Source organism: Rhinopithecus bieti, unplaced genomic scaffold, assembly GCF_001698545.2.
Source record: "Rhinopithecus bieti isolate Rb0 unplaced genomic scaffold, ASM169854v2 scaffold_6945, whole genome shotgun sequence".
In the NCBI taxonomy this organism is placed as follows: Eukaryota; Metazoa; Chordata; class Mammalia; order Primates; family Cercopithecidae; genus Rhinopithecus; species Rhinopithecus bieti.
Window position 1 is genome coordinate 2,626,788 of NW_016805531.1, and position 10,791 is coordinate 2,637,578.

Consider the following 10,791-nt stretch of genomic DNA (forward strand, 5'->3'; position numbering starts at 1 on the left):
TATATATATAACATATATATACACATATATATTGAGAGACAGACAGACTGACTAGGTCTGGCTTTGACGCCTAGGCTGGAGTACAGTGGTGCAATCTCGGCCCACTGTAACCTCTGACCCCAGGCTCCAAGCCATCCTCCTACCTCTGCCTCTGGAATATATTCATTTTGTTCAGGATTACTTTAGGGGATTTTCTCTGAATACCTAGTGAGCCTTGTTGCTGGAAGCAAAACATTTCTTTTAGGTATTCTCAAGAATCAAGGAATCTCCTTTGAGGAAGTACGACCTCTACTTTTTCAGCACTATAACCACTACTATCACATAATAGTAATCAAAATCTTGATGGTATAAGTGTATTGATGAATGAATAATTGCACGAATAAAGGACAACTATTGTCATGTGGGACCTATACAAGTTTTGATGTAGGAGACTTGAGAAAATATTCATGAAAGATCTTAAGGTTCATAATAAGCTTTATATGTTGCTTTCATGAAGAACTTGACTGATACACTCTTTACACTTACAAGTTTTTTCTGCTCTAGTTTTCAGGAATAGAGAACCATATCTAGAACTATAACTCTTTCATACTAGAAAAGACTATACTTATCAGTGTTGATTTATGAAAAGATAGAAGCACTTACAATTTAGCAATGAGTAATGACTTGTAAACCTTAAAATTACATATTATGTATAGTATATAGAACAGTAGCCATATTAATGGCAAGTAAATTAATTTTTAAAATCTGATATTCCATAAACAGCTGAGTATTTACAATATGAATATACTATATTCTTGTCATTAAATATTTCTGATGAAAATGGCTTTCCCCACTATCTAATTTTTTAGTTTATAGCTGGAAATAGGAGTAGTACCTTATTTTTACATTTTATTATAACTGTTGCTTCTTTATTTTAGCTGGGTATGCAACCTTGCATTTTCTATAATAGAACTTCAAGGTGTTTAAAATCAAACTGAGGTTCAGGCTAGCCAGGTAAATATTCACGGACAACAGCCTGTGCATCTAAATGTAAGTGTTGTCAAAACTTTGGATTACATAGTCATACCCCACACCCTATCTTGAGAAGGTCTGAGAGAGCTGGAAAGTCTTTGAAGAGTGATTTTGTTGGTACATGTAAATCGCAATCTCTCCTCATTTCCAGAATGTTCCATGACTGCACTACAGGGTCTATGTAAATTCTTCTGTGGAGACTATCCATGATTCCCTTCATTTTTAGATAAAGTAAATGAGACTTAGAGAGTATCAGGACCCAGGTCAGTCACAGCTGCAGCCATGGGAAACTCTTTACAGTCTCCCAAATAGCCATGAAGTCTTTAGTCAGTGTGGAAGGTATGAAAACGTCATGACAGTCACTTCTCAAGCAGAGGGCAGATCTAACACCCTGGGGATGGCCAATGTCTTTTGATGGGATGATGCACAGACAAGTGTGGAGATGACAGTTGGACTCAAAACACACTCACTGTCCTAGTCTGGATCAGAATTGGACCCAGCCATTATTATTATTTTCTCTCTGCAGAAAGTTGAATAAATAGCAGTGAACTGCCAAATTGTATTATACAGAAGTAAAAACATAACATAGCTTTGGGTTAAGGTCCTAGAATAAGAAAACATGAACTCCATAAAGATGACAACATAGATTAAAAATACAAAGGAAAGGAGAGGACAGCCTTTGGTGACCATTACTTATTTGAGGCTATACTTTATAGAATTTCTGTAAATACTGAAACACTATTATTGCAGAATGTCATGTAGAATACAAGTATGAATCATATAATTATGTGTTATTTTAAAGTATGTAAAAGTGATTTTTTACATGCCTACCTCATCATTTTTTCTCAGTATGTCATTTTATATTCACATTAATAATAGAAAACACCAAATTTTAGAAAATGATTAAATTATTAAATAATGAGGCATGTACTTAAGCAGTATATAATTATTTAATGATAATTTTGAAGGATACATAGCAACACAGATAAATGTTCTTGATAAAATATGAAATGAAAACAATAACATATTTGCATTGTAATTGCTGGGATGGAAAGCATAAAGAAAATACTAAAAGAAACATAGAGAAATAAAAGTTGATGTGCTATTTGATGGGAGATGGCATCCTTCTTTATTTCCATTTTAATTTTATAATCTTATTTTAGAATCAACATTCAAAATGAATCCTTATTTAAAATGCAGTGAGGAATACAGAACTTGATATAGAATGTCTGAAATAGTTATAATATTTTTAATCAGATGAGAAGGATTTACCTTCACTTTTAATTCAGTTCACTTCCACCTGAAAGTAAATCTGCCTACATATTTGCAACAAAATAAAGTCACTAGGATAGTAGGAAAACTGTAACTTTCTGGGTGGCAGTGGGTCCCTGAGAGAAGTATTTTAGACAGAGGCCTTATGCTGTTTTTGTTAAAATGTGAAACATAACATTTTATATATTTCAAACATTTCAGTGGAAATCTATGGACTTACAATTTAAAATGCTGATGTAAATTGTGAAGCATTGAAAAAAATTGATGATACCTAAGCTGGAGGTGGAAGAAGGAATATTCCCTTCAATCTGTGAACTAGTGATCACCAGGCATTAAATTGTTAAAAATAATGGAAGTTTTTTTTTTTTTTTCCTTTTCAACCAGAGAAAGGTCATTATGGTACGATAGATAGGGAGGAATGAAGATGCAGAGAGGGCAAGAGTGGAGAAGACATTACCTCAACAATGGAAGTCAGAGGGAAAACTGGAAAAAGCAATAGGGAAGAAAATAAGGAGACATAATAAGAAAATAAAGATGAAGAGCTGGCTATCTGTGATCCTTGGGTGAGAAAATAGTACCTACATTATATTGATAAAATAAAAAGTGGGAATAAAGGATTCCTAGTCCAAGAGAAGTGAGTCAGTAGTAGATAAGAGAAGTGTGGCAATGGATGGGCATACAGTTTCAGTAGAGAAATTTCTATTAAGTATCTACTCTATGCCAACCAGCATACGAGGTGTTTCACTAATGTGAGCTCAGTGATTATACACCTGCCTGCTGCCATCCTAAATGACCACAAAAAGCAGTTGTGGGGGCTTGGTCCAACAGCAGATGTGTAATTAATGTAACCTTTGGCAAAGATAAAAGAGCAACATGATTGTTCCTCTGAAATATTCCACACTCATTGATGTAGAATAGAACAGAAAAACGTAATTCCTCAGATTTGTATGATACTTCACAGGTAACAAACATCCTTACAAGTCATCAGTAAATTTACTTTGACCATGATGGGGTAAAAGAAGGAGCAATGGCTCTTTGAACACTACTGAAAATAGTTACCAAGTGCTGTGCTAGGTGAAGTGTAGATAAAGATGAATTAAAAGTAGCTGTTTGACTTCAGAAACACACAATCTAGCTTTTGGAATGATGTAATAAATTGTTGCAACCAGCACCTAGTGCCTTTAATCGGTGGTTGCTGCTGCTTCTGGCTTGTGAGTTGAACTTGAACTTGCAGGAGGGTTATAGCTGAGCCAACTGTACCAACATTCTTCTTGAATGCTTTGCTCCAAAATGTTTCTCTCATTGAGTTACAGAGAGATAGACTGTCATCTTCCTCAAAGTGCCATGCATGAGACAACTCTACAAGGCATAGCAGGTGATTTGGTGCCTAATCCATTTGACACTTTATAGTGATTTGGTGCCTAATCCTGTACCTAATCCATTTGGCCCACCTGACCTCAGCAGGGCAGTGGCAGGCAGCTTCACTGTGCTATTCACCTTCCTCGCTCACACTTCCTTCCACATTTCTACCTCAGGCCTTTCTCTGCTTTGCTGCTGACTTTTAGTGACATCTAACAGGCTAACCCTCCATGTCAAATTCCAGACCTACCCTCAATTGTTAGTTGATCTATGAAGCAGGGTTGCAAAGCCACATTCAAAGAGTTCTATCCTTCAAAGATTATAAAAATAATCAATTTGGAAATATGAGCAAACAAGGAATAATAATATTCGACCATAATATTTGTATGTTATTAATGAAAGAAAAATTCCTGCATAATAACTTCATCTTTGACATAAATATAAACCAGGAAGAGTTCAAAGATTAATTACTAAAACGTAAAGATTTTTTCCCAAGTCAAAAGAGGATTCAGTATTCAAGAATAAAGATGACTGCCATCACAATATTCAAATAATGACTAGAATCATGAAATAGTTGGACCGATGCTGAGCAGTGCGACTAAAAACACTGTAGACAAACATGTCACACAAAGAAGAAATTATCAGGGGAAAAATGTCAAAAGATTCAGTAAAATACCAGAATAGAGAGCAAATACTGAAGAAAAGCAAACAGGACCTGATAGTTTAAAAAAAAAAAAAACTATTAAAATGAAGATTAGTTTTTTTTTTAATCTGTAAATTTACCTCATTGAAACATCCGCTATATGTAACTGGTTTGTAGAGCCTGGTGGACCCTGAAGGTCTAGTGAAAAGAAATTTTTCTACCACTGTACCTTAAAGTTCTTCTGATTTTTCTTCCACACACCTGCATGAAATCGTAGGCAAATCCCATTATGGCAGTGGTTCTCAGACGCTAGCTTGCATCCAAATCAGCTGGAGGGTTTGTTAAAACCAAATTGCTAGGTCCCAATCCCCCAGTTTCTCACTCTGCAGGTTGAGGGTGGCCCTGAGGATTTGCATTTCTAACACATGACAAGATGCTGCTGATGTTGTCCTGGCGTGAGTGTCCCTACACTTGGAGAGCCACTGCATTATGGTTTCAGGTCACTCTGAAGCAATTGGTAGTGACATATTTGAGGTATTAAAAATAAAGACGTCTAGAATTACTTCCATTACTTCTTCATGATTTACAGCTTTTTAACCCACCCGCTGCCTCTTTCCCCTTCCCCATACCCAAATTGCTGTAGCTGCACTCTAGTAAGCTTGCAGTTGGGAATAGAGGCACCTTAAGTTTGTTTGTTCCATCTGGATACACAACTTACTGTATTTGTTACCTGCTAGTTTCGCCCCTTCAGGCCTGGTAAGGGAAGGGTGGACATAGTCTTATGTGCTAATGCATTGTTAATGGTGTCCTCTGTATGGTGAAGGTCAAACTGACGCTTTTCCACCTGTAAAACTGAGGATTTCCAGGTGCATGCACAGTAGTGGGCGAATTCACCTTGGTCTTGCCATATCAACTGTCCCCTCAGTTCCGGCTTCCTGCCAACTGGCTCTCCCTGACACCTCTGTTGTAGTCCCTTTGCCTCCCCAAGCACTCCCATTTTGCAGCTGTTGGGTGGGCTGGGGAATGAGCTGTGAGTCAAAACCTGATCTCCCCAGTTTTTAACCTGTCTTCCTTTGCCTTCTAGTGTATTCAGATGTTGGGGACACACAAATCTCCAAAACACCAGGAAAAGGGAAATTTAACATCATTTTACTATAAAATGTGAAATGCCTAGATATGTTCTGTGTATTAATTTAAGGTTCTACGTGCTACAAACATACACAATTCTGGGTTATTTCTCATCAGTTTAAATGGGATGTTCCTTGTCTTACAGTTGTTGTTGGGATTCCGCTCGCCTAGGGTTGTACTAATGTCTGGGAAGGAAAGGAGTGTAAAACTTCTAAAATGAGGATAGGGCTTTAAATCTCTGCTTCACAATGATTGCCACAGACATGCTAATTGTCCCAGCTCCTGGAGGCCCCTTTATTCTGTCAGCTCTTTTATTCCAGTTGCCACATGTACACTAGAGAGGTGTCTGATGATGTTGCAAACTTGGTGCAGCTGCTCCTTGGAGACCTTGTCACTTTCCTGTAGGACACTTGCTAGAGAGGTTCTTTGGGGATGATGCAGGATCACAATTAATGAAGTAATCACACGTGGTGGGGGATGAAGTGTCAGTGAATAGTGAGGCATGGGGCAATCATAGGATATTGCTCTACATGCATGCTTTACAAACAATGGTGATGACGAAGACTGGGTTAAGATAACTGCATGTAACTACCACGGAGAGCTCATAACATGAAAATGTTAAACTGAGGCCTTGCACTCTGAGCTAAAGTCATGGGTGCAGAATCAGAATGACTCTGGACTATTGTTAAAGGAATCCCTTATCTCCTGTAGCTGCAAAGCAGATGTAGTGGAAGATCAGATCCAGAACTTGATTGTACAAATTATAGTATTGTACAATCACTTAAATTCCATCCTTTCCAGGCCTCTTATTCTAAAGTAAAATGAACAGGAACTGGAGAGATTCTGAGACATGGAATGGGAAAATTTTGGGCACACTCAAATATGGCTGAGAATCTTACATTGAAAATTGCTGCAAAATCTTTCTCAGCTGTGAAAACAGCCCCTCTCCCACCTAAATAAGGAAACCAAACTTTCTTTGCCTAGAACTTTTCCAAGAACTTCAAATGGAGATCTGGCGTTATAAAGAGATGCAGATTATCTTCAGGACCCAAGCTCACCATCCATGATTTCCTCCAGACCAATTACTACAGTTATTTTCCAGCAGAGCCCCAGGGAAGTACAATGTCCATTCAAGGAGGAGATAACACAGACACCTCAATAGTGCGGAATCTTGCTGATTTGTGTCTGCAACAGTCAAGGAAGCTTGTATGGAAATGGTTGTAAGGGCATTAGATGAAAAATGACAAAATGGAAAGTTGGATCCAGCCTATGTTATTGGGTGAATATAGTCATCTGTAATTTGATTATGATGTTGGCTCACGTGTATGACTGTGTGCCTGGTCTTAAAGATGTCACTGTAGGGAACGGAGGTGGTGGGACTTCCCAAGCATAATCTCGAGGCAGGATTTTGGAAATTCAAGGACATGGAAATGTTGGCATGAAAACACTGTGTAACATGCTCAGCCATCTTTTAACCTTAGGGAAACCTAGTGAACACTCCTTTCGTGGCAAAAAAAAAAAAAAAGCACCAATAAAATGTTCTTTGCAGTCTGTCCTCTGAAGACTAAAAATGATCATAGATGATACCAGCATGTAGTTGGGCTCCCCAGTTATAGTAGAAATAAATGGAGTGCAGAATAGTAGACACAGGTGGTAGCACTTCAGCACAAGTGGTCCCAATTTCCATGGGTGATTAACAGAATGGAACTTGCAGCGTTTTGATTCCCAGGCTTCTGTGTTGATAAGGAATCAAAGGTGGGAACACTAGGAATGAAATAGAGGGGCAGTCTAGACATATGTAAACAAATACATTCTAGGTCACGTAGGAAGAAACCTGAGTCATCCATAGTGGTAATTCATAGCCCCTTACTCAGTTTGAAGACCTAGAGCTCCTTGTCTGAGGAGGGGCCTAGATTTCTGGCAATGTGGCCACAATATAGGATATAACTCTTTCTCCAAGCCTTCAAGATGTGTGGCCATTTTCCAGGGTGTGTGCAGTGGAAAAGGAGATTTTTTTTTTTTTTTAGGTTTTCCGTGGGTTATTAGGAAAAGCTAATTCTTAACCTCACCACTTCCATATCTACCATGATGGCCACTGGTCAAAATGTGGCTTATTATTAGATGATGGGAAGAGTCTTGACCAGAGTCCATCTCTGTGTGGGTCCATTTGGGACCACACACATCTGTGATTATTTCCCCAGTCCTGGCATATATAGTGAAAACATCTCTGTCTCCCTCCCTAACTATCTACCTACCTAGAAGCTGGCAGAATCCAAGCATTGGTACACTGATCCATGAAATGAGGGTTATTACATAGCAAAAGCTAAATTTACCTTGTTGGTGTCGACCTTTTGCCATGACAGCAAAATCAGAAGCAATAGCACTTGAGGGAAGTACAGAATTAATTGCCACTGTCAAAGATTTGAAACTTGCAGAGATGCTTATTCCTACCACACCATTATTTAAACTGCCTGTTTGAACAAGCAGATGTTGAATTTATCTTGGAGAATTACTGTGGATTGTCTAAAACATAATGAGATGATTTGTTTCAGTTCTTCCAGAAGCTAATACAAGGAGTTGAAGGCAGGAGTTTGTAGGAGAGGTGATCTCAGGAAGCACAGTACGGGATTGGGGAAGATAAGTAACTGTACCATTGTACTGTGCATTAGTGGAGTGTTTACTACTGTGTGAAACTGGGGCTCAATCCTTCTAGGGTCCTTTGAGGAACCGTGCAAATTATTACTTGGAATTGTCTATCGAGAGATTGGGAAGTTGCAGTATTTGTCACCAATTCCTCTCTCATTAGTAGAGAACTGCCTTTGGTAATAAGCCTGGTGTTTTGAGGCTGATCTCTGAGGCTCAGAGGGATCAAGTAGCTTAACTGAAGTCAAATAGTTGAAAAGTGGCAGAATGGAGGCTTGAACCACGTTTTCTGTCTCCAGAAGGAATCTTTTTTTTTTTCCCTCATGCTGCTATCCCTAGGCAAATGCCTAAGAGATGACAAAAATGGCTGTTGATAGAAAATTTAAGATACTCCTCATCAGATGATGGTATAGATGTAGGAAGTTTAGAGGCACTTTAAGGCAACAGTGCGTGTGTGTGTGCCCGCAGGTGTGTGTGTATGTGCCCGCGTGTGCGTGTGTGGGGGGGGTGGCATGAATCTGTGATGCATAGTCAAGCCAAACAAGTTACCTGGGCACAGGCTGAATTCAGGCATGAGAGGTCTCCCTCTTGACCTGTGCTTTCCTCACTCCTTCCATAGGGCCTGCTGGCATTGTGGGCAGAATGGACACCAGGCAGATTTCCAGCCCCTTCACTTATGTTTCCAGAAGTCTTGGGGGTGCTCTTCTAAAGAACAGGAAGAAGGAATAAGAGACACTGATGTAGGGCAATCAAAGCCAGAATTCCACAAGGAGTCACTGGCATCCTGCAAATTCACCTCACCCCAGGCCATCCTAGATGAATGAAAGAGGAATATGTTACAGCTCTCAAAATGTGCAGGACAAACACACACAAACACGCGTGTGCGCGTAACGCGCGCGCACACACACACACACACACACACACACTTGAGGTGTTCTGAACACATTGATTACCCCATGTTGTGACCCCCCCTTTCTATATTCTCTTTGTTGCATATATAACTAGAGAGGCCTGAGCTATATTCACAGGGATCCCAGGGCCAACTTCTATCTATACCTATGTGAAATGTATACATTTGTCAAGATTAAACTGGTGATGGTTTTCATATAATTGTTGCATTTTTAGGAGAAAACTAATGAAAGTGACAAATTGCTTTTCAATACAGACCATTCATGTTATAATTAGCAAAAATTATCTGTAACAATAATAACATTGCCCTTGTTATTTTTATTAACTCATATTCTTCGTTTCTAGCTTGTTTGATTTTGTATCTTTCAGGGCCTTCATAAATATTTTAATGATAAGTTGAAAGTTATATCAAAGAGGGCTACATTATAGTACCTTAGTCTATAAATACTGGCTGTGCCTTTAAAGAACAATATGTAATAATATTAATACAAGTTAAAAGGGACATATAATCAATCGATCAGTATTAAAAGGAATATAGAAGGAAAAATAACATGGCTAATATGGCCAGTGGAGTGACTGAATAAAAGCCGGCTACCCACTTAAACACGTGCAAACACACGCACTCATACACACACACTCTCCCAATTCAGGACAAATATGAGGGTTAAAATAGTGAGAAGTTGAAAAGTAGTAGAAAAGAATAAAGATTGCCAGAAATCACACAACTTCTTTGTCTTCTGTTAAATAGAATAAAATGTTAATGTGTTTGATTATACAGGTATGCATTAATGTACATAAAGTTTACAGTGGTCATATAAACACATAAATGTAAATTACATTCTACTTTCCAGATGAAACAATCAACAAAATAGAGAATAGTTTAGATATCAAAAAGCATAACAGAAATGGTGTTTCAAAAGAAACTAACAACAAACAAAATCATGAAATGAGATCACATATGTAAGAGCATGTCAATGACCATCAAAATGATATAAATGACCTAAAACAATACATGCAAACCTGTGGTTTCCATATTGAATTTAGCCAAACAAAACCAAAATGCTATACAAGCAAAAAATATCCAAAGATTAAAATATGAACTAATCAAAATTAAATAAAAATAAACAAATTCCATATTATGAGAGCCATGATATTATAATAAAAAGAACATATACTTTACCAAGCACAAAATAAATTAATTTTGGGGAACAAACTGTAAACATTTGTAACTTTGGTATACCAAAGCTGTGGTGACACTGAAGGAGAGCAACAGCCAGATATGATTTAATGGGACTATTTAGAGATGAAAAAGGCATAGGAGGATGAGTAAAGCTCCCAAACACCCCAGACTGACTGAAATACCATGCATGCACAAGAACCAACCAACCTAGTGCAGTGAAAAGTGAAAACAAGGGAGACATGAAAATTGTCTGCAATTCTGCCTGTGTCCTCCAACCTATAGAAAGATCACTTGGTAGAGTTAGGAAGACTTAGAGGGCCCAAGATGCTGAGCATAATCTTTGCCAAAATTATTGACTGATCATTAAGCTGTGTATGCGCATGGATAATCTCTAAGAAGCCAGGTTAACAAGTAAAACAAGGATTAAGAAAAATGAGCAGAGACACACCATAGGAGAGAGAGAGATTCAAAAGTTTCAGTCTAGGCAGTTACTCGAACCCAACAGTTGTCAGAGAAATAAATCACAATCTAGTATGGCTATATTTTCTAAAGTGTCTGTTTTTCAAAAACAACAGAATACTAAATATGCAAAAAACAGGAAAGTGTGACCCTATTTTCAGGAAATAAAATGAAACTAATAGAAACT